The sequence below is a fragment of the Chaetodon trifascialis genome, chromosome 9 (genome assembly GCF_039877785.1).
Source record: "Chaetodon trifascialis isolate fChaTrf1 chromosome 9, fChaTrf1.hap1, whole genome shotgun sequence".
Taxonomy (NCBI): Eukaryota; Metazoa; Chordata; class Actinopteri; order Chaetodontiformes; family Chaetodontidae; genus Chaetodon; species Chaetodon trifascialis.
In genome coordinates, this window is record NC_092064.1 from 4,694,642 (window position 1) to 4,719,704 (window position 25,063).

A 25,063-nucleotide genomic window follows, 5' to 3' on the forward strand; every position below is an offset into this window, starting at 1 on the left:
AGAATGAAGTGAATGGTCAGCTTCTCTGTACATCCATTTGCACTCAAGTAGTGAACTGGGTTTTAATGCGAGGAACAACGGTCATTATGATCAAAACAAAACATCCATTCTTATTTTTCCATAAGCAGATCATTAGTTTTCATATTCATTGGGATATGGACGATCGCTTGTCCCATGTCAAAATCGTAGGTTTCAGGTGTGGTCTCCTTTTTTGGTGCTCTAACTGGATTTGTTTCTGTTCACAGCAATAATCATGGAAGACTGCTGCAGAAGACCGAGGTCTCATGAGCAGATACACAAAAGGTAAGGCAATTCATCATATTGAATGGCTGCAAGTCTCTCTGTTTGGCTTTTTATCTCAATCTCTATCACCTTTTGATGTGAATGTGACACTTGTGGCTGAGTCCACCTTGACAGCTCAAACATGATCGAGCAACATGTAGGCGTTCATCCTTGAAAGTGTAGTACTCACTGATTTTGAATGCTGGCTCAAACAAAAGTGAAAATCAATGGCTTTCATACTTCAGGTGAACCGCCCACATCTCTGTCCAATGAGCGCAACACACACACATATTCATATGGAGCACGTGGGGACGGAACTTATACAGACAGATGGGCATGTTTCGCTATCATCATGCTCACATTATTTTGAAGTGGAGGCTAGTGGTCGTAAAATGTACCTGCATAGCGAATTGCAATTTGTTAATCAAATCTATTTCATTCAAATCCAAAATGAATATAATAATGTAGCCAACTGGAATTAAATGAGCAGTCGGCTGTTTGGCTGGCGGCCGGCACTTGCGGACAGCTGACAGTCAGTAACATCTGCTGACAATTGACTAAAAAAGGGGAAAACAGCTCAATTTGTGGTTTGCTACCAATGGTGTCAAGCAAGTAATAATAGGGTACAAGATAGTAGTAGCCACTTAGATTTTTTTTTTTTTTACCTCTTATTGCTTAAACTCATTACCAAATGTATGTAGTAAAAAGTTCTTGTAAATGTTAAATTCTTCCACAAGGCACATGTTTTCAGCTAGAGTGACTTGAGTATAGCAGCTTGAAGCTGGAGCTCATTCAGCCATGTTTTTAGTTTGAAAAGTCATCATTTATCAAGACTTAATATGAGATTTGGCCTAGATAGTGCAAGATATTCCAGAACTAGAAAGCTTTGTGCAGTAGGAGAACTTCTATCTGGAGTTTGTCTTTCATTTGTCATTGGTGTGACATATCTGAGGCTGGAGCTTCTCTCTTAACCTGTGTGTGTGTGTGTGTGTGTGTGTGTGTGTGTGTGTGTGTGTGTGTGTGTGTGTGTGTGTGTGTGTGTGTGTGTGTGTGTGTTGTTGTATGGCCCAAAGCTGCAATACAGTACAAAGACTTCTCAAATGTACCCAGGCAGTGTACGGTTAGGTGGGGGTGGCCATTAAGAGTCACCCTCTCTTGAGGATCCCATTAAAACATTAAATCATCTGCTGGGTTGAGACAAGAATTAGAGAAATGAGAGATGAAGGAGAGGAAGAAGTAGAAGAAATTAAAATCAATAATAGCTTTCTTTCATACACTTTGGCAGGAGGAATGGGAAAATGTGACAGCCCACGTTGTTGAGGTTTCTTGCATGAATTCTTCCCATTCAAGATTTACTGTAGCCTTTCAGCTTCAACTCTAGGTAACATCTCAAAGAAGAAATAACACATTCTTCCACTTGGGAATGAGAAGTTGAATTCAGAACCATTAAAATTCACCCGTTTTCAATTCAATTCAAGCAGTGGGAAACTAAACCACTAAAACCCAGTTAGGGTTGAGGTAACTGGGAAAAGATGAAATCGTGGACCAAAGTGTCAAAGGCAAACATACAAATTTGCAAATTAGTCCAATCATGCAAATCTGGCAGGAATTATGTTCCCCCAAATCAAATCACTAATATCTGATAGCCGCAGATTGAGTTAGAAGATGAGTTCAAGTTATGGGTTGGCTCAGTCCTGCTTCTGAGACACTTCAGGATTTCTGTCTTAAGTTTTGTTTTGTCACATTCTGTGTACCAACAGAACTTCTGGGGTCTTTAAAAGAAAATCAAAGAATTTGTCGTTTGTTCAAATGTTTACATTTATCAAAAAAGCAATGACATGGGGAAATATTACTTAAAATAGGCAAACTTATCTGCCAACAGAACCAGAAAATTTCACTTACCAAGATTTTTGAAACAAGTGAAAATATCTATGTTTGATATCAAAAACCCACAGTTATCTTCAAGTAGTGCAACCAGACTTAAAGCAGCTACATTTGCCTGGATACAAAGAAAATCTGACTTCAGCAAAGAAGTTTTATGTGTCAGTGTCGATCAAACGGCTTTATAATTCTGGAAATTCTAGTTTCAAGCACCAGGTTACTCAGAACCAGGAATAAAACCGCAGTAAGAAGTTGTAATATCTTATTCAGATAATTAAGAAACAAAAAGTGAGTTGCTCTACCATAAAAACTGGTAAGAGGATATATCTTGTCGGACAAAACAAGCACACATTGCCTTGATTTAAGATATTTCATTTTACTTATGTTCGCTTTTTGCAGTGAAATGCACAACAGTGCAACATATTGTTTCAATAGGACAGTAATATATATAATAAAGAAGAAGCAGAAGAAGCTGGGCAGAGCAGAGGGCCTTTCAATGGGATCTCAATGTGGACACTTGAGAGACATTAATACCAAGTGTCAGTGTAATCAGGTTAAATCACATCTACAAAGAATCTGGATATGAGGAGGATTTTAATGTAAGGTGTAAAGGCTGTGTGTTAGTGTTTACGATGGAGAGGAGAGAGATAATAGAGATGATATGTATTCCTAAAGCTCACTTTGATCACCACTGTTTCCATTCTGTCACGTTGAACAGTCTCTTACAGCAAGCCTTTTTCAGTTCATCAGTATCGCTCACATACTGTATACTCATCATCAATGTTGTGCTAACCTTTGCCATCGTTCATTTGACAGCCAATGGTTCTCAAGTGCTGTGTATTGAGCTGCTACTTCAATGCAGAGCTTTCTAAGGAAGTTAATGTTTTCAGTAATGCATGGGGGTATTCATCCTCTATCTCTTTAATGCCAAACACCTCTCAGTGGTGTTGTCTGTGCTGGAGTGCTGCAGCAGATTTAGGGGAAGAAATCATTGTTCTTCTCGAGGGCTGAAAGAGCTGGAGGAAGTCATAGACAGCACTGCTCCCCCTCCTCCTTCGTGTCTCTGCCTTCTTCCCTCACCCGTTATCATCTGTCTGTGAAATAAAGTGCATCACAATGTTCCCATATGGCCAAATGCACCAGAGAACTCAAGTACTTTGCATGAGAAATGATGCAGCTGAGAACAACTACAGCTGTAGAAGGGTCTCTGCTGATAAATTGGGTTTCTATTATAAGGGGCTGATATTGACCTTCTATGAAAAAGTGTGTATCAACTAGTCAGTGTTGTTCACTTTGAAAGTAGGTGTAATGCAGCTTTATTGATTACATTATTAATTGTAGAAGTTGATTACTACTTGTCTTTAGGATCAGAATGATGCATTGCATCATTTTTATGAATTCATCTGATCTGAACCTTTGATTGGATTCCCCTGCCTTATATATTTATTGGACATTGTCCATCAGCTGTATAGACATGCAATACTGAGTCAAAGCAGCTTGTGTGCAGAGACTGGTGGCAGATACCTCTCATTTTACAGCTTGTTTGCCTGTGGAGAAAATGTCTGGGCCCAGCTATAGAAGAACAAGGGTTTTATTTCGTTCAATGAAAACTGTTTAATACTAATAAATTCTACAATGAAAACAACATCTTGTTATTGTGGGTAGTTTCGGTGTAGTAGTTTCGGTGAAAGCATTGAAAGAAAATTACAGTTTATCACAATTTGTTTTTTATTTTTGTGGCTCTAGCCACCAGTCCTATAGCATATGATAATATTATACTCACCAAAATAATCAACTAAGAAAGAAAGTGGCAACATTAGAATTAAAAATATGTCCAACGGGCCTGATCAGTCAGAGGATCAGACCATTTGTGAACAAGCTGACAGTTTTTGTCAAATATTCAAAACCTCTGCATTTGGAGGTAAACTGAAAGTGGCTGCACTTTCAGAAAAACCATGAGTTTGCATGATTACAGCAAGTTTAGCAAGTTTAAGCTGAACGGATAATTGTGATGGGTGTTTGCAGCAGAAATGATCAACAGTTTGGATGAAAATTGTACTGTTAGCCTTCTAAATGAAAAAAATTAAAATAGATTTTACCTGAAAATTTGTTTACAAGCTGCATGAATGCTCATGTTTCTTGTCATATTGTATCTATTTTTAGCTTGTCACATTGCAAAATTGACTGATTTTATGCCTTTAAGAAAATCATTCCCCAGCATTATTTGGCATAGATTAATTCAAATATCTTGAATATAGATATGTCAGTCTATTGATGTAAGCCTTCAAAAACTATATTTTCCGGGTAGTCTCTGCGTCTTTGCCTTATTCCGTACCTGTATTGTTCCTGTTTTTCTCCCCTCATCTAGTCTCAGTGCCTCTTTTACTATTCCCTCTGTCCTCCTCCTTTCCCTTCCTCTGCCTCCCTGCTGCACCTCACTTACCGTTTGCCCTCCTCTTTCAATCTCTTTCTCCCCTTCACTCCATTTCTGTCTTCTGTTCCATTCATACCAGAAGGCATCCTATTCCCCTGTCCTTTTAGCTCCTTATACTCCTTTTTCTATAAGTAATACAGCCTCCCACTCTGCCTGCATCTGGAGCTGCTGCTGAGCCATCTTCTAAAATTCCTGGCATGTTTCTTCTCTGGGCCAGGCATCCTCCGGCTGGCTGTCTCCACTCAGGATCCAGCAGCATAAATTACAGTGTGTCCTCACACAACCTATGCACATACAACTGCAGTCATTTTCTAAGGCAAACACTATATGCTTATGTATTTTAAGCATTATTTTTCTGTGCTGAACAAAAAGGGCATTTGATCGGTATAGTTGTTTGGTGACATGCTAGCTGTAATGTTTTAATTGTATGTTTGTTTATTAGAGGCTGTGAAGACTGATGGCAGGAATAATACCAGGATTAAATAATATATTTAGACATCATAGACTGCACGATGTTGCCATCTTACAACCCCACAGTGCCTCAAAATTTTCCTAGAACTATTGCCATGAATGACCTCTGGAAGTAATAATACAAATACAAGGTTTAAGAGGTTTTGGCAGACAAATAATGCATTTTAGCAATAATAACAAAATACATTTTTATTGACCATAACTTACTAAAACCTTTTCAGAAATTATAGAAACTTTGAAACATCCTCACCATGCAAAATTCTATACAGACATGCAACTTTGCTCTTTTCTTTTGTCTCCCTTTTCCACTGAGCCATGCAGATGTGGACCATTTGCATGTGTTTCTGAACAAGCCTACAGCATGTGAAGTTCATTACTAAATAAGTAGCCATCCATGTGTTTCGATCTTTTTTTTTCTCTCCCTCTCTTTTGTTTTATTTAGCAAAGGCCACCCTTTTGCTGTAATGACAGCCTCGTAGCACATCCTGTGGCCTTCTGCCAGTCAAATATATAGGGAGGGCTTTCTGGCAAGACTTGAGTCAAATCTTCCACTGTATTGAGCTGAATCGCAGTTTGATTAAAGCAGACCTGATTTAGACACACCAAGGATACACCACTCACAGACACTGCGCTCATTCTGAGAGTACTTATGATTAATAATGCACCATTAACAGTCAAACTGTGACTTAACAACTTCATTGGTTGTGTCTTCACCTTGGGAAATGTTGCGTGCCAGAAATCTTCACCAAAAATCATGTGGTGCTACATAGTGCAGATCTTATAGACTCTAGCACAGGAACCCAGACAGCGACAACATTTTCTTCCCTACCCTCTGGAGATTACACAGAAATCTTGAGCAGTCCATCTCTGTGACATTCTCCCACCTCAGACTTCTACCTCTGTTAATAAAACGTGCATCATGAATGCAAGTTTAGCGAGATCTATCCCTGAGGTGGACGTTTTTTTAAGTTGAGTTGATTAGTATGGGTATAACGGCCTAACTTGGGTTGAAATAATATAAACTGCAATTCATTTTCTACGTAGTGCCATTTGGCCTCAAACTCGAGCAGAAGCACTTTTTTTTCCCCATAGATTTAGTTTTGCAAAATCAGCATTTTACCAACATATGCATGATTAGCTGCTTGCAAAGCTAATCTGATAAATGCATGGTTACACTGGCTAAAAAAAGCCCCAGTCCAACAGTTTTTGTAACTTTCCCAAATGGACAATCCAACAACCATGGTCACTTCAAGGTGTGGAAATATGTAGGATTTGAACTTCTTTCTCAAGCTTTATTTTCATTCTCCACACGACTACTTCAGTCATTTTTTGTGTGCACAGCCAACTGCAACAACATGAATGCAATGGAGGAGAGACTATCCAGAAGTCTGCACCCGTATCCCAATGTCTACAATTATCCTGTCTCCCCCTCTCTATGACACCAGTGTTTCGCTCCACCCTCCAGTGTGTCTGTTCTGAGCAGCTTTAAACTTTTGCAGTCTGATGTCATGTCCTTTGAACTACCTTGTTTTAAACATACCCTGGTCTTTAGGCCTCTATTTTTGTGGGTGCTCTTCAACAAGTTGAACTGGCAGCTTGGTATTGTCTTGAGCTTCACAAGTATCTGTGCAGTATTTTCATGCCCAACATGGCTGTTCATTGGGCAAAGGTGTGAGGAGAGGCACAGACAAGTGAGATTTTCATGCAAATAATGGGTCAAAGGAAATTGTTGGTATTTTTGTGGAACTTGGGTCTTGGACTTTCCATTTCCTGGAGAAGCCCTCTCCGTTTGTCAAGGCTTCTTTGTCATGCTTCACAGTGATTGACACAGCTGTTGCAGAGCTATGTGACAAGTAATGTAACTGGCTGAGAAGAAAGTGAGTCATCATCACACTCTGATCTATATTCCACTTCACCCAACCCCTTTGCTCATAGGGCCACTACGCTTATTTGAACCAAAATAACAGGTGCATTTGAAGGCGCCAATACGTTCAATGTACCCAAGACCCACCACTTCACACTGTCTGTTCTGATTTTGCCTTTAAAATAGGGCGCCTACCTTTGAAGTGACACATGAAGCCTCCATGTTCCAGCTAGGTGCAACCTTACTGGTTGTGAAGTTTTGTGTACTAAAGCAATACCAAACCAATAACAAATTAGATATTTGCTACTTGAATTCATAACATATTTGTACAGTAGTCATTGGGCCAACTGGGTGCCATGGCCATTGCGTAAAGATCATAAAATGTCCTTGTATTGGCTGCCTGGTATCCCAAGACTTATTGTAATGCTGAATGATGTGCACTTTTCAATTTATGTCTAATGCCAACATTCAGTGCCAATTCAGGAAGCTCTTTATGGATCAAGGTGGAAAGTAAGGGTGTGGAGGTCAAGGAGGTGGATAGGCGTCAGCAATTAACATTCATATGTTTATTAACTGTCACTTGATCTTTCATTTTTCTTGGAATAGTATTTTCATTGTCTAACCGTAATCCTAACTTTACTATTTGCCATATTTTTCCCTTACCATACTTGCCATGTGCAGACATTGTTCAAAGCAAGAATTTATAAAACACACTTGTATTGGACATTAAAGAAAAAAAAGCTATCATTCTACATGTTTTGCAGAATCATCCAATATCAACCTTCTTGTTTGGCGAAGTGGTTGCATATCTGCAAAAATTAGAGTGGGGATTACAAGGAAAGAAGAAAGAAGGCCACCAGACGCTCATTGTTCACAGCTCCCCGAATGGTGATAGACAACCTCAGCTTGTTTCCATCAGCTTTGGCAAACCTTGCAGCAGGGACCCTAGCGTCTACTTAATTTTAAAGTACAGTCCTGAGAAGCCGTGGAAACAAGTAGGAATTGCACCAGACATCCAGAACCATACCCACAAAGCAGGGGTCACCATCCTCCTCAGTAGAAAGAGCTCCAGGGCATTCATCTTGATCGTTTTGTGGGATGATTGCATGCAAGAATTGTGCCCTTTTCTGAAAGACTTGTCTGGAGCAGTCTGTATCCTGGCCTTGAAATAATCCTGATCTCTCCAATCTGACGATCAAACATTACTCTTTGGGTTTCTCTCTCAGGGCCAATGCCAGACTCTCTTGCTGCTGGCTGTCTGAAATTTTTGTCAGCAAACTTGTAGCGCAAATGTTGCATTGTACTTTCTGATGAATGTAATGCCATTGATTGTTGATGGTATTTTTCCATTTTCTACTGTGAGAGGCATTTAAACTGCCATTATAATCTGGGACTCAACAGTCAATCAGCAGGATTTTGAACTCATTTTGGGCACGTCCTCTCAACCAATAAACACATCTCATCTTAAAATATAAGATTGAACAAAAGCAGTTATTTTCTCGCTTATATTCATCTCACAACGCTGCAGCAGCAACAGCAGCAGCACCACCACCATTACCCAGACAGTGTCTGACAAATGCATGATGGGTATTGGCGCGGAGGGGGTGGAGGTGGGGTGCAAAATAAATCGACTGGCAGAGAACGAATGGCAGGCAGCCAGGTTGTCAGCTCTCAGTGGCTGTCCTTCATGGGGGACTAGTAAATGAAAATGACAGAAAGAGAGGGGAGAAGGAGGAAGAGGGAAAGATAGAGAAAAGGACAGAGAGGGCAGGGTTACTTCAGGCACCTCAAAAATCCTCCAAATCGGGCATGTGCAAATGAAGCAGGTCAGACACAGAACTTATTCGTGTTTGGATGATGGCTTTTGTCATTTGGCCAGATTTTTGTTTAAAAACCCTTCAGCGCAGCTGCCAGTAGCCATACTGTACCTGACACTTATCTGTGTCGTGAAATTCAGCAAACCTCTTAAATACAACATTTTATTGACAAATACAAATTCAAATCACACTGTATCAATAAGACGTAAAAATGCAGTATAAACCGAGCATACAGATTAAAAACATGAAGTAATTCTACGCCTATAACAGCCCATAGGAGACGCAAAAAGCAAAAATTGTGAAGAAACACCAAAAAACAAGCAAAGAGGTAAGAAAACAGCTAAAACAGGAATAACATTTTTTACTTTTCTTAGCTGTGTGATAAGATAGATTAACTTATTCATGTTTAGTGACTTCTTGAAGGAAGATTTATTTTTGACTTGTCGAATACTGTCAGGAAGCTGACAAATCTCTATACAGACCAGTTCTTGATATGCAATCTGTACGAGGAAAAAGGTACTGCCATCTGAATAGATCTCACTCCTCTGGTCCTATAACCTTGACAAAAGCTGGTGTATGCTAATTTTTAACAAAAGAGGTGCTGTGTATTATTCCATATGACATCTGCACGAATAAAAAAAAGACTTGATTGTTTTCCAAGATAGTTGTTTGTGCATCTCTAGCACATTAGTGCAGTAAGAACAATGAAGTACTAATCTGGCAGCTCTATTCTGAACAATCTGAAGGTTTTCTTTTTTGATATTTATCAGCAGCATTTGCTCAGGTGAGCAGCCAGTACAAGTGTGACAGAACAAGCGATCTAACAACATCAGTCATAACACAGATAGAACAATGTGTTCAACAAGAATGTTCAATACTAATTTGTTCATTTTCACCCATTTAGTAATGATATGCAACTCAACTTGTATGTTCTCTCTTAGCACTAAAATCACATCAGCATACATAACTACATCAGCTTTGCTAACAACATACAGTTAATCATTTCTCAAGATGAAATACTGTTTATGTTTGCTTGTACAACAGCTTTGCTTAAACAAAATGCAGTACAGAAAAAACAAAGGTTAGTTTAAAGGAAATGAAAACCCATCTTCTTAATCAGGTTCTTACCACAAGTGACATGAGGACATAATTTAATGTTTTGCCAGTACTTTTGGTTATTTAACATAAGGGGCTCTATTTTCGTCCCCGACGGTGGCGCGGCGCAGGGTGCGCACCCCGAGCACTGGTATTTTCGTGTAGCGTAGGCAGGCACACGGTGCACTTGGTATTTTGGTAAACCGAGGCACACAAAGGTACACCAGGATGGGCGTTCGGCGCAGTAGGGGGGCCATGCCGGCGGCGCAAAAGTGTGCTGAAAGCTCGCCACCCCAGACCTGGTCGACTCTGTGCACCAGCGGTGCACCGCTGGGCAAATGGATTTTCGTAAACCGGTGGAGTCGTGCGCCCACATCACCAATACCTCACAGGCAGGTTTCCACAGTGTCTGGCATTTCACTGCGATCAATAATTAGCAACAGCCACGATTCAATGCAACTATCTGAGTCAGCACATACAGTCAGAACTAAATTTATATATTTTGATCAGCATCTCATCTGACCACATCGCAAGCGCGTTCTGCACGCGTAATGGTCACTCAACCTGACCGAATGTACACAGGTGACACAGGGATGTAAACTAATCGATTAACGTCGCTGTGCCAACCAGAAACAGCCGTGGCATCCTACAGAGCATATATACTGCATCTATCTCAGAGCACTCAGAGACAGAGAGACAGACACATGGAAAAAACATAAGTGATGATCGTTGTCCGCTATTACCCACATCATTTCATTCCAAATACAAATGTTATCATTGTAATGCTTAACGTTATCTACAAAGATGGAGTACATCATTGCTTTGAGGAGGAGGAGGAGGAGGAGGAGGAGGAGGAGGAGGAGGAGGAGGATTTACCATCTAAGGACCTCATATTTAGACATGAGTGATGTCAGTCTCTTCCTGGGAGAAGTTTGGGCGTCGGACACTTTCCTGTGCGGACTCAGTCATCCTCGAAACTTGCCATGCACCTCACCAGCGGCGTTTTTAAAGGTGAGGCGAGGAGCTGGTGTGATTGGTGAAGATTTGACTCGGCTGTGTCAAACCCACTCCACGCCTTCTCCCCTCCCTCCTTCTGAGTTGCACCGCTGGGTGGGACTGAGATGAGAAGGGGGAGTAGTTGCGCCAGCAGCACAGTGCACACTAGAATTTTTGATGTTTTTCTTCAAAATTTGCTTTTATGCATTTTACACTTACACTTCTGTTGCTTCTGTTTTGTTTTTTTTTAATTGTATTATTTATTCATCTAAATTTTGCCATTTGTATCTTCAGTGTTTCTTGACAATTTATAAACACTAGCTTGGTTTAACATATTAATACAGATCTGCATGTAATCCAAGCAATATGTTGCATTCAGTAGCAGCACATGAATACCACATGCTGAGGTTGAAACTAGCTTCTGCCACTCCAAGTGGCAGCAGAGTAACTTGACCAAACCTGCTGGGAAAAAAGGACAAAAAAAAGCCAAGCATGAACATTAACAATTGCAGGATCTTTATGTCTAGTTTCGAGAAAGAAAAAAAAGTTTTGCAACACTACATATTTAAAAGTCTTAAATAATAAATACTAGAGTTTCCATTCAATTCAAATAAACACATTTGGAACCTGACAATTAGTGTCAGGCCTATGGAGAGACGACAGACAGAAAAAGGTTAAGAACTATAGCCATTCACATGGTGATCAACACTCAATTCTACTTCTTTATCCATTTACTGTACTTCATCATCAGTAGGCAACTCAACCACCCATTAACTTTCATGGTAACATACAGTAACTTGCAAGCACAACCCACTCCACTCAACCGGAGGTTCACCTCATGTAACACACAAAAGCCTTTAACTGAATGAGCAATCAAGATGCTTTATTAAGTCTAATTAAACAGTCTGTGTTGGTAAAATGTTGATTGCCTTTGCCTAATGATAATTATAACAATTGCTTGCTTAATTGGACTCACTATGAAAATACATGAAGGACCTGAAATAACAATCACCTGCTTAACAAGCAGCCAATTGTAAAAGTGGAAGGGTCAAAGACTTTGGCTTTAGACAAAAGGCGTTGCATAACATACATATTTCTGCTGAACAAGACTGAGGTGAATGGAGGGAGATGAGGTGAGAACGGGGTTAGAAGAAAAATACGAGGAGTAATGGACTGGCGGTACGAGGAACAATATATATTTCGAGGTCATTAACCATAACTCTCACACACAAATGAATTTACTATAAAGAAATTTATAAGGTGTACATTTTATTTCAAACATGTTTTTCCTACATAATTGCTTACTTTTCTTGACTGTATGGTTATATTTATTTTTTCATCCTGACATTTCTTTGGTTAGAGTAAGTGTACATTCCACTCAGGTTAAAGGTGTTATTGTATTGCCTATTAGTGACAACTTACAGGTGTCATTACGTTGGCTGCTGCTGAATACAAATATGAAAATGCTAAACAATTTTCTAGCAGAAGATATTGAATACTACATAAGAAAAATGTTAATTGCAGCCAAATACAAAGAGACTGGTTTTTCTGACCTCCAGTGGTCGAAGTGTATGTAGACGTGTACAGTGGTCAGTACAGTCTGACATCACTGTTGGGTGTGGTCAGAGATGAAACAAAGTGACCTAAGTTCATTTATTTATCAACTCATTTATGTTATTATGTTATGTTGCTCTTTGATGAACTAATGACCACAGAAAAAATGAGCCATAAATCAATATCAATCCTCACATTTTTTCAGCCACATCAATTGAGCCATACGCAATGTTACTGAAACAATATTGTATGATTCACAATTTGATTTGAAGAAATCACGTGATTTGTTTTTGGCATGACATTTGATGGTCAGATAGAGCCTTCCATCATTATTTGTAGCTCACACTAGTGATAACAGGCAGTGGATGAGGGAGAGCAGGCTGATCTCAGGGCAGCGGCAGGGCCAGACTGTGACCTGCAGGGATGGCACTGCAGCATCCATTTCATGCTGTAGCACTCACTGTGTTACACTAAATTCAGGTTCACAGCCAGTTTCACTGCTGCCCAGACGACTTCAAGCTGCAATTGCTTCCAAAGTAAAAGTTCTCATGTCTGATTGGACAGTCCTGAAAATTCGGCATGGAATTTGATTGGCTTCATGCAGCTGTGTGCCTCAAAAAGTGGTCTGCTCCGCTCACAGGCAGATTTGTCCACAGGGCTATAGGCTTGCTGACCAGTCTCAGGTGAAATAATGCAGCAAACAGACATCTGTTGCTATGAGCCTTTAGTTTGCATTTCGCATCTATACAGAGGCTACAGCTGGAATGTAATAGGCTGAGTGTGATTAAAAAGTCATAGGTACTAATTTCTCACTGCATTATTATGTGCAAAATTGAACTGAATTGATTTGAATGGATTTGATTTCAAACATGTAGCAACTGATGATTAAAAAACAAGACAAGAATAGGGAATAAAAAAAAACTGTGAAAATGTACAGCAAATTCTCAATAAACTAAATAAATTGCATGTCTGAAAAGAAGAAAGAAGTATGCACTTAAATGATCCAACCCCTTTTCAGTAACTTAAATAATGTTTAAATAATTACCTGAATGTTAATCATGTATAACTTAAATATTTACCTCAGTGTCAATCAACTATAGCTTTTATAATTTACCCTATTTACACATATCTAATAATAGTCATAGTCATCATGCAGCTACCAACTAACAGTGTATTTGTTGATGTTCTGTTATGGTCTTGTTTCTGTAGATTGCTTCTGTTTTTATTGTGTATTGTAATGTGATTCTGTCTTTAATGTGCTGCAGGCCAGGAACCTGCTATAAACCACTTTTAACTGAGTCAGGGCAATTTAATTGTAACACAATTAATGGGACTTTTAATCTTTTCCTGTATAATAAAATGGCACGAAACATCATTGAGTGTCACAGTCCAGAGAGAGACATGGTCACCTCCTCATCCCTGTACCGCTCAAGAACATTTTTTTGTTTGTTTGTTTGTACATGTTTTAAAAGGCTGCAGGTCTGCAGACTGAAAATATTTTATGGTGTATGCCATTTTATTATATAGCCTTTAATTAAATATACTTCACTACCCAGTCAGTGTTGTCCACCACTGGTTGGTTACACAAACTACTGTAATCTCTAAACCCCATTCTTTGTCAACAATTTACTTTCAATTACATTTAACAAATCGGGTGTATAACCCTGCCTTGAGCTGCTGCTCACCGGCGTTTTTCACGGGAGAGTTGTCATGCAACTAATGTCACGAATACAGAACTTCATTACAGTATTATCATAAAAAAAAAAGACACTCAACATCTCTTTTGAGACTACTGCAAAAAGAAAAAAAAAGTCCTAGGTACACAAAAGAGGAAGAGAAAAGAGCAGCCTGCACACAGTGGTGGTGAAAAGCCACACGACACATACCAGCAATAATTTTGATAATTAACATTATTATAACTGTTCTTAAGTAGTTTCCCGACTTGCACACCTACACATTCTTTATGTCATTATTAACTGTTCTTTATAGCATCAGTAGATACTATTAAATGTATGATTAACAGAGATCGATTCATGTTTAACTTGCTATCTCACATGTAACATGGGGGTGAACAGACTTTCTTGCATTCTGACTACATACTTATTCTGAAAACATTTGATTGTGTAGACATGTTTTAGGTTTTAGTGATAAGGTTTTGTTTTTTTTTTTGTTTTTTTGTTTTTTTGCAAATCATTGTAAAAGGACAGTTTTCAGCTTTTTGTGACCTTCCCATTCCTTAATGTCTTGTGTCTAACAAAATGTTGATATCAGCCTCTCCCTTCCATGCTACACTGAGTGGGCTTCACTCGCTAAACATCAGTTTAACTCTGATGAAGACCCGAGTGAAACATGAGTCTGTGTGCACAGTTAAAGGCTGCAAATCAATCAGTATGTTCCAGTCCATTTTCCCTTTTCCAGTTTTCTGTCCTCGAACTGAACTGAACTACTTTAGGGACTTTATGTTACTAGAAAATGGAATAAGTACACTCCTCCATAAGGTACAAGGTTAATTTATTTATCTTTCTACAACACAATGTTGTAACCATACATTACACAGTGGAGTTTATCCACCAAGTCATAGTTCAATGCTGCTGTTAGTGTTATTATTCTTATTCCCTTTTTACTATGTTCTTTTTCTCTTTGGAGGCCAATGTGGGAGAGGTCAGATTTGAAATGAAACTATCCAGTGTATGCTATGATAGCCTTGATCCCTGTTTCAAGTGCTGAACCAACAGTGTGCTCAGTGTATAACTCCCCATGCAGTGTTGCAAAAATCAGAATTTTTCACCTCCAAACCTTCTTAAAAGTCACAACTCCTTTGATCAACATAATAATTGAAGACATTGTAATTTAGAAACATCTTTGTCATATTTTCTACATGCTATAAAAAGACCTCCCAGAGGCTGGACCTGACAGGCATAGTGAGCACCAAATGAAGACTGGTGAAGGTTCAGTTAAGCAAGAGTTTTACTTTCATAGTAAATTTACAACTTCCTTTGGGAATTAAAACAATTCAATTCAATTCAAATATTATAATCCCATTAAGATCACAGATTAATGTTGTACAATATAATCACATGTACAATATCTATGTACAAAACTGTCATTGACTCGACACATGCCCCATTAAATATTTTAAATTGTATTATAACAATTTAGTACTTAGTATTGTTCTTATGCACTGCTTCAAAACGTGTTATCTGAGCTTCTCTCCGACTCTCTGCTCTGCACAGCAGGCTTTGATTTTGCTCTCAGGCTTTCAGCAAGCTTATCTGACACTGGCACAAAGTGAGCTATTGCTACAACGCCATCCAATCAGCTGCAAAGACACACTCTGCACTTCCTGGACTTTATCGACCTGTGACATCTGATTGGATTGAGAGGAGCACAAATTCCCCCTTCCTCTAATCCGCGCGTTGTCGTCCTTTTCTGAAATGGCTGACACGTTTAGTTTTGTTATTTGTACCTTCTTGTGTGTTTATTTTCTATTTTCTTCATATTTCCTGAATGGCAGAGCAAATAAGATAAAGCTTAAATAATTCCCTCTGGAGGGACGGGGGTCATTACAGCAAAGCATAAAAAGGATGCAACACAGAAAATAAAGAGCATGCAAGAGTAAGTATAATTAATGAATTAAAACCATCAAAAAATTGTAGCACGATTATCAAGATGTGTTGCTCAGACAGACAGGCAGACAGGACAGACAGTAGACAGCGGCGGTAATGGCACTCGGCTTTCAGCGGCAGCACCAGCTGTGCCCGATCCAAATGGGCACCGACAGCGATTCAGGCCAAGCAGGGTCAGATGAGGACACAAACACAGAGGGGGGATGGGGTGGAGGGGTTGTCTGCCGGGGCGGGCAGAGATGGAGAGAGGAGGAAGAAAGGCAATGAAGGCAAAAGGGATTGCGAGGAGGGAGGAGGAGAGGAGAGAGAGCGTTTGGTACGATGAAGGAAACAAAAGGACAGCAAGAAAGGCAAACAAAAGGCTGGGCGGCAGGGTTAGACCGATGAATCTGTTTGTTGATACATGAGGCCAATAATGACTTTGTGGAATTTCCAGAAATCATCACCCACCTCCAAAATGATTGATTTGATGCAGATTGCTCAGATTATAATATATCTGTCAAGAAATGAATATGCTATGCATTATGTGTTTCAGTGAAAATGTTGATGTTTGAGTTGTCTGACCAAGCCATACTTAAGCTATATCCGTAGATGGATTTTGTGCAGTGACAGTTTATTTTAGTTTTTTACACTTGATACATCTGTAAAATATTTGCTTTCCACAATATCTGTACCCAGAAACTACGATACAGTTAAGGTTAAGGACAGATCATGTTATGGCATTTGGGTTAAGGTGTGATTGTAAGATTATGGTTGCAATCTTGTAGGTCTCACAAACTCTGGTCCCTTGCATGTAAACTGAACTGGCTACATGCTACATATAGGACACACAACTTCACAGTGAGTGCATTGGCACTAAACCTTGGCATAGACTGTGAGATGCCGAATCGTCCTGCAGTACATGAACATTATTGCTAGAGATACTGGGCTTCTTTTTCCACCTGGCTAACAATACATTTCTGAAGACAAAACCTAGCATGTACCATAACGATTTCCTTCAATTTTTTGTCAAATTCTTCTTGTGAGTGGGGGGAGGTGAAAGTTGCCTTGTAATCACATCTCAATAAAATACAACTCATTCCTTATTAATTGCTTCTTGGATGAGTCTTTATCTCCGAGGAGAACTGACTCATTCCAGTTTCTATCTGTACTTCCCATCATGTCTGCCTTTAGCTCCGAATTCAATCCTCTTAGCTTTGTCTTCTCCCAGCACAACAGAAAGATTCCCAAGACCGGAGCCAAACGAGATCACAGATAAACGTTAAAACCCTTATGAGGAAAACACTGTCAGAGGGGAGTTAGCAGTCCAAGCCAACAGATGCTGATTAGTGGCCTTTGAAGAGGGGTCTTTTCTTTCGTGGGAGTCGATTGCCAAAGAATAAATTAGTCACCATGCAATAAATTAGTGACCGTGCAGTACAAGAATGTTAGGAGGCTGGCATCCCAGCGAAGATTAGGAAAACAATTGATAAGTTCAATCTCTGGTGGTCCTCTGCAGGTGCTCCTCTGCTTTTATGACTGACATCTGTGATCCTCCTTTAATGGATATTTGAGTGATCTTTTCCTCGTGGTAGCAGAATCCTGACGGTACTTATGTCTTATTTGGTATATTCAGCCTTGGACATTGATTGTATTCCAAAGGTTAAATGTAGTGAATAACATTGCAGCGTACTGTAAAATTAGCCGAACCTGCATTGTCTACTTCTTAAAGTGATTTCTTACAGTTCATTTTACAGAATAACCCTCAGAAATTTGGTGGCTACTGTGGTGGACAGATTTCTCCTTTTTTCATGCGTGATGGGATTTTTGTTGAATGTCAGCGAAAAATGACTGAATTTGAACCATTTTTTGATGCTGAAAAGGTGACAATGATCATTCCTGTTCTGGGTTGTGCAAAACAAATTCAAAATCAACTGTGGCAGCTGTGGGAGAAATATCTTGAAGTGATGTCATAATGTCTCCATTTGACCAATTATACATAATAAAAATGAGAAAAATAAGCGATTTGGGGCCAGTGAGGAATAATGAGCCACCAAGCTAAATCCAGATGCAGAAACGCATTGCTATAACCTATTTTCTAATTATCAGAATTAGAGACTTTAGGACTGTATTGTTGGTCTACTTGGGGGTCTGTGACATAAAAATATTTTAGACTCTCAAATCTAAAACTTCAAAAAACAACTGAGGCAGAGTGTAGCTCTGCTCTCCAGTGTTGGAGGGACGACCGGTATTGGTCGGTTGCAAGGCCGCCATTTTATGTCAAATGGACTCTGGGGAAGATTAGGAGATACTTTTGTCAGACAGGCAGTGGCTGAATAGAGGGAAAGAAAGGGGAAATTTAGAGAGTTTGAGAAAGAAAGAGGCAGAGCAAATGAAACTGGACGATGAAGAGCCATGGGGAGACCGAGTGAAAGAAAAGGCACTGAAGAGGGAGGGAGAGGTAAGCGATAGAGAGAAGGCCAAATGTGTCTGGGAAAGTTTTGGAGCTGAGGTGCATTGTGGGAGAGCAGACAGTGTGTCTGGGGGGTCTGAGGTGTGGATTAATGCCAGCGATTGGAGGAGGGCTGCCGCAGTTGTGCGTGAGCAGAATATCAGGCGGAGGGAGAAGAGAGAGAAGAGAGGAGAGAAGATGGAAAGGGTACAGACACTGAATTTTGGAAAGGGGTGATATTCCACGCCTGAAGACACTAAAGACAAGCCGCTCACGCTGCATGAAAGAAAGTGCCAATAAACTTCAACAAAATGTAAAACAGCACACTTATAGAGTCCTCATTTGCATGGAGTTTAGTTTATAAGGAGCTGTTTGAATTAGAAGTTGGATGAGGATTAATCCTGAAGTCTTCAAGTGGGAGGACAAGGAGGATCATTCTATCATGTTTCAACTCATTTAGAGTAACATGTAGGCTAGCCAGCCTGCAGAGAGCTGCTCCAGTCAGACCAAACGCTCATGGTTACAGTCCAAGATAGTAAAACTCAAGTCTGGGTTCATCCTGTGCATTTGAGGCAGAACCCATAATCCACAATCTATGAAATGGCACCATACAACTTTCATTTCTGTATGAGAAGCAATTTGAAGGGATTACAAGGACCGCAGCAAACACATCTTTCTGTATGAACCCCGTCTCAGGCTAAAGGCTTGACACAGTAAAATTTCATTACAGCAAGATTATCATGGATCCACTTTGAGTTAAAGGCATTTATTTGTTTTTTTGTCCCTGAAGGAAACTTTATGCAACAGTAGTTACAGTATCTCTGTGCTAGAGGTCGTACTGGAGTCAGTGTGTGAAGGATGAATGAAGGATGGATTAGAGATCATAACAGAAAAAACAGACAGGTCAAATAGGGTTACATCTTTGCCCCTCATGCAGAGCACAAGACTGGATTGGTTCATGTTTTTTTTTTCCTGAGACTTTGTTGATGGTCCCAAAAATCACAGTAAGAGGCAGCAGAGAAGTTTGTATGCTAACATAGCATGTTAGCTGGGTTTTAGCTGCCAAAAAACAAACTTTATTTTGGACACATAGATGTTAGAGGAGCCATCACCTATTGGATCTTTTTTCCATCCTTTTCCCATTAATTGCTAACATGAAATAGCTGCATATGAAAGTCAAGAGGGAAGATTTATTTGATTCCACGGTTTGTGCCTCTCATGATAATTTTAATCCATTTCTCTAGTTTCGTGATTTGCATACACACCTTTCTGGAAAGGATTCTGCTTATGTCTTCAAACCAGCTGTCAGAGTTGATGAACAATTTTTTTGAAAGCTTTTTTCGAAGATTGTCCAGGATTTTTCTTTTAGAAAACCTGATCCTTCCATTGTAATGACGATACACGAGAGACACAAGCTGGGGCTAGTTTGCAGAAAGTCGTGAGGATAGGTGGCAAAATTATAGATCACACAATAACCAAAGTGCTGTGGTTGGTCCAGTGGAAGTTTGGATGTTGGCGTAAGATTAAAAAGGCTTGAGACAGTTCGGTTTAAATATAAAGATCTATGAATGTGATATCTAAGTAATATAAAACAATCAGATATGGCTGTGCTTTGGCTTAGGTTTGGTGTAGTTCAAATTTGGGTAAGAATCTTAGTGCTCTGCCCACAACTGCAACGGGATCCATAATTACCCAGATGAGTGGATAGAATTTATTTTTGGAAGATCTATTTCTTACACTTGAGTACCCAGAATTCCTGTAATGTGATGTCAGCATGCAGCATCCCCCTGTTTACCAAACCAGCCAGTCAGTGATGCCTCGTACCAAAGAATACCAAAGAGATGAGGGAGGAAAACAGATGATTTTAGTGAGTCCAGCTTTCTGTGGACGTTAGCGCTCGTTCACTGCTGTAAGGAGACGTGTCGTATCATACTTTCAGGTTTGAATTATAGGAAATATCTCTATTTTCCACCTGAATTTAATTTGGGGAAACAGGGTAAACTTGCAGCACCTCAGTGTAGTATGTGTATCTTAGCTCCTGCAGCTTAAATTGAAGCTGTCTCTCTGTCTCTGTGTGCTGTATTGATTCACTTGGCACCCACTTATGTCCAATAATGGAGCAGAGCTCATGTGCTGCCACTACCATTTGGAGAACTGCACAACCCTACCTATTAATTCTGAGACTGAAAACACGACAAACAAGTCCAGCTTTTCTGGTTTGCTGAATGTCGGCCACTCTCACGGTCCTATTACTGGAGCTGGATGTTATCAAAAGATATCAGTGACAGAGGACGTTTTTCGCAGTATTATGATACAGTCAAATCTGGAGCTGCTCCCGAGCTGTGAAAGGCAGGCATATGGAGAAATGGTCTGTATCTGTGCCTCGGTAAACCAGAGCCAAGTCCCGAAATGACTCCTTCTTTTCTATTCGCAGCTGAGGCTAACTAAAGATTGGTATTTGTTTTTGGTGCATGGAAGCTTCCCAAGAAATGTGTGTGTGCGTGCGCGTGTGTATTTTCGTATATGCACTTTTGTTAGCACATCCATGAGTGTGTACGTGCAAGCCAGTCAGTCTGCTTCTGGCTGTGTGGGACGCTCTGGGAGACGAGGATACAAGTGTGTGTGTCCAAGTGTTTATGTGCCGGAGTAGTGGGGCGTTTTGGGAAGAGAAGGACTGTTTGAGGAGTAGCTATACCTCGGATGGACTGTCCCTCATGCGTTTTGGGAGGGGGGAGAGGAAGACGACGAGGAAGAGGAGGAAGAAGGAGTGTGCAGGGAGGAGGAGGGGAAAAAAGGAAGAGGAGAAGAAGGGAAGGGGAGAGGTTCAGGGGTGACAGGAGGATGGCTTCATGGCTGCATTTTCCCTGCGCTGAATTTCCACACTCCCCTTTCTCTTTTCTGTTTTGCCTTATTCAGCTGAGCGAGTGAGGGAGTCAAACAGGCAAGGAGAGTTTGCAGTTTCAAGACTGAGAAAGAGAAAAATCAAGCCAATTTTCTCCGTTTTTTTTTTTGTTTTTTTTTTTAGGCTCGGATTTTGGCTGTCTTACAAACAGATGTTGCCTGTCATTTGCTCGTAGTGCAGGGAAGCAGCTTGTAGATTGCAAAGGTTTTACAGGCTGAAAGATTACCTCTTTTGCTTATTTATACTTATTATTACTAGCGCGCGGTAAACCGAAATTGTAAAAACACCCCCAAAAAAGTCTGTTTTTCTGTTATCGTTTACTTTTTCCCCTCCTTCTCTTTCCCCCACCAGTTTCTCTCCCTCTTCCCTTTGCTTTTTTCTTTTGTCTCACTCTTTCCCACCCTCTCCCCGAGCTCCCTTTCAGGGTGGTTTTGTTACTGTAGTTGCATGTTTGAGCTGGGTTTTTTTTAATGGGCCACAGTGGACATGACTGCCTATACCTTCTGCCAAGCACCGTAGGCCCTGCAGAGTAGAGAAAAGAAACATTTGGAAACTAAACATAAAGGCAAATCGGTAAGTCATCATGCTACCAATATGCTCCGAGCTTTTTCCACTTCTTTTCTTTGCTTTGTGGCGCTTAATATTTGACAATGTGGTTGTGTTTTTGTCCCGTAGTGGAGTTTTTCTGTGATGTTTACTGTATATTAGCTGTGGTGGAAGGGGCCTAAACTGAACGCTACCTGCTGGCTAGCCGGGGCTATCTGCTTACACTGAGTGATATTGTTATTGTTAAGTGCTAACGACATGCCACTTCCTCACCTCTCACTTCTTCATCTCTACTGAACCCCCCTCCCTTCATCTACACACACACATACACACACAGCACCTCTGTTGCTGGGTAGATTGGCGAGCTGGGCGGGTAGCGCCGTTGGCTTTGGCCGCTGGCACTGTTCAGTGCCGAACAATGCAGGTGGTGGCCTTTAGCTGGTCTTAGTTTTGTCGTGCTTTGTGGGTCGTCCTCACACACAAACATACACATGTTGGTGCAGTGGTGGAGGCGCTGGCCAGCAGGGTGCTGTGGACCCCGCTGACCTCTTTGTCTGGCCAATCTCAAGGTGTCTTTCAGCTCACTGGCGAAGACCCACTGACATACTTTAAGCAACTTGGCAACAGCTTCAAAGTCAGACATCTCATGTAAATTCAGGCAGAGGGAAGAGAAGGAGAAAGAGAACTTCAGATGGAGTCTAAAAGTTGAAACTGGACCACTCACTCTCTTTTTTTACAAGTTTTATTTTGTTGCTTGTGCTGGGCAGCGACAACTCTACTCACATTAGATAGGAATGTGCTGAAACACTGTCCACATTTGAACTTTTAGTGCTTTTCAGACGGGAGCTTGGATTATGGCTTTTACCTTAGGTGAAAAGCTTGATCGATTGGAGAATGCTTTTAATACCATGTAGGTGCATAATATCACCAGATTATTTTTGTCTCTATTTTAATTAATGGTTTAATACATTTGTGAAAATTTGGGAATGTAGTTCTATTAAGAAATCATATTGTAGCGTTACAAATCCATGGCATCATCCTTCAGACACAAACCTTTAATAGGATTTAATATTTTATCTTTAATTGAATTCAAACGCAATGTGAACATCCACTGACCACTATAGCATCACAAATCAAGCAAGTCATGTCAGGTCACCTAAATATTCAAGACAATTCCCATTATTTTTGCAGTATTTACTTAACAGTCCAGTGTTCTCTGTCATCACAAAGTCCTGTTAGATATCCACAGGTATTAATGAAGCAAAATTCCGACACAGTGTTTTATGAGAGCAATTTTCCTGCAGTTCATTTTGAACGTTTTATATTACTTACAACTCATTTGAGCTCAGCAACATGCCCCTTAGAAAGCCACTTGAATTTTTCCGCCTATCACTCACTGAAACGACTCTCTCGCAGTGAGGAAACAGAGTGATATACAAGTGCTGGCATAGTAATAACCTGTAAGCAAATAATAAAGTACAACATGAAGTTCAATATGTACTCTGATAGGTATAATGCAGTGCATTGTGGGATCAAAGTGAGATCAGGAGTTGAGCTGGTGGAGTTTAAAGAGTGATACTTGAGTGAAGATGATCATGTTGAATGAAGTATGTTGGTTTGTAATTGCAGGAAATAATCTTTTTTCAGGAGTGTTTTTTTTTAATAAAGATTTTAGCTATTAAGCTTAAATGCCAATGACTCATCCGTAATTTCTTTTATTCCGGCCTCCACTGTCTTTTCTTTGAAATAGATAATTGTGATTTTTTTTTTTTTTTCAAATCCTAAGAAGACTTCACCATTTTTTGTTGAATATTAAGCAAATTTTTTCCAATTAATTTTCATCAATAAGTGGGGTTACCGTTTGTGTTTTAAGTTTTAAATTGATAGCGTCTAACTTTCAATTATAAGTGTTCCTGAAAGACAGGAACTTGAAGTATGAAAGGTTCTACTGACTAAGAGGCTTATTTCTTCCATCTCGACATGCTGATGGATGTATGAAGTCATCTGCTCACGGCCCCGAACCCGTAGATCCGAACTTGTGTTAGCTGACACCACAAGCTTGTATCTACAGGTCTGCGTCTGTGTAGCTCCAACGACCCGAGCAGCACCAGGAAAATACAGCGGGGGCTGCTCACCAGCTCTCACCAGCTTCATTAACTGTTTCCCCGTCGCTGATACCAGCAGTACTGATTTCCTCTGAGCAAGAAAACAGTCATGGGCTAGAAAGCTTCCCCTATCCTGGGACAAAAATGCATCTGAGGTTGCTTTAAAAGTTTTGTCTTGACATTCAAAACCTGAGTCCTCTAGAGCACATTTTGTCAACCTGTTATCTCAAACAAATATCTATATATCTATCTGAGAAATCTCCCAAGCAACCCCAAAGTTTGGAAAAGTTGGGTTTGGGTCTTCCAGGGGTCCTTCACTTTCCACACAGTTCAATTAGTCTTCTCCAAAAAAATTAGACTTTGAGAGTTTAAAAGAAAGCCAACAAACAGTCAATTAAAATGGAAAATGGACCATGTCTTTATGTGTATTTCAAATGTTGGTTTGTGCAAAACTCACAAGGAGACAGCTATTTCAGTCAGCAGTCAATTAGCTGCAGCTTGGCCTTTCTAGTGTTAATGAAGTAGACGTCGGCCCAATTAGGGGATGCATACGACAGACAGTTGTTATGCTTGTTTTCTCACAAACGGCCATTACCTCCCACATGTTAGCAGTTTAAAATGAACTACTGCAAGCCTTTTCTTTAAGGGAACAAAATCTGATCAGCATTTGGGGGAAGGCTGGGTTCGTTTGTGTGTTTTGGGGAGAGTGACGCAAAGAGTTTGGAGAAGCTTTGGAGTCAGACATGTTTATCTGCTTTGTGTGTGTATCTAAGATACACAGTTGCACTGCTAGGGCAGCTCTTAAAATGTTAGAACCACTTTGAGATGGGATGAAAGTATCTCATAAACAAAGTGCATCAAGTTAACATGTAAAATCTGATGGTGAATCCTTTTCTTGATCATGAGTGGCTTCCTTTTCTGGTTGAAGTGTTTGCAGCTTCCCTTCATTTTTATTCTCAAACCCCCTGAGCCATGAAGCCCTGGTGTCCAGGTCTGCTTGCTCCCAGGTTGAGGTAGTAGGTTGTATAGTTGAGAATTACACCCCGGGAGATAACTGTA

General features: G+C 40.2%; 1 long non-coding RNA gene across 1 annotated transcript in view; it reads left to right on the plus strand.

Moving 5' to 3' along the window:
* LOC139336134 (uncharacterized) overlaps positions 1-25,063 on the plus strand; it is a 107,771-nt gene that overhangs the window by 67,838 nt on the left and 14,870 nt on the right. Inside the window, exon 3 of the long non-coding RNA XR_011602461.1 lies at positions 246-303. This is a non-coding gene — a long non-coding RNA (uncharacterized lncRNA). The remainder of the gene's footprint in view (positions 1-245; positions 304-25,063) is intronic.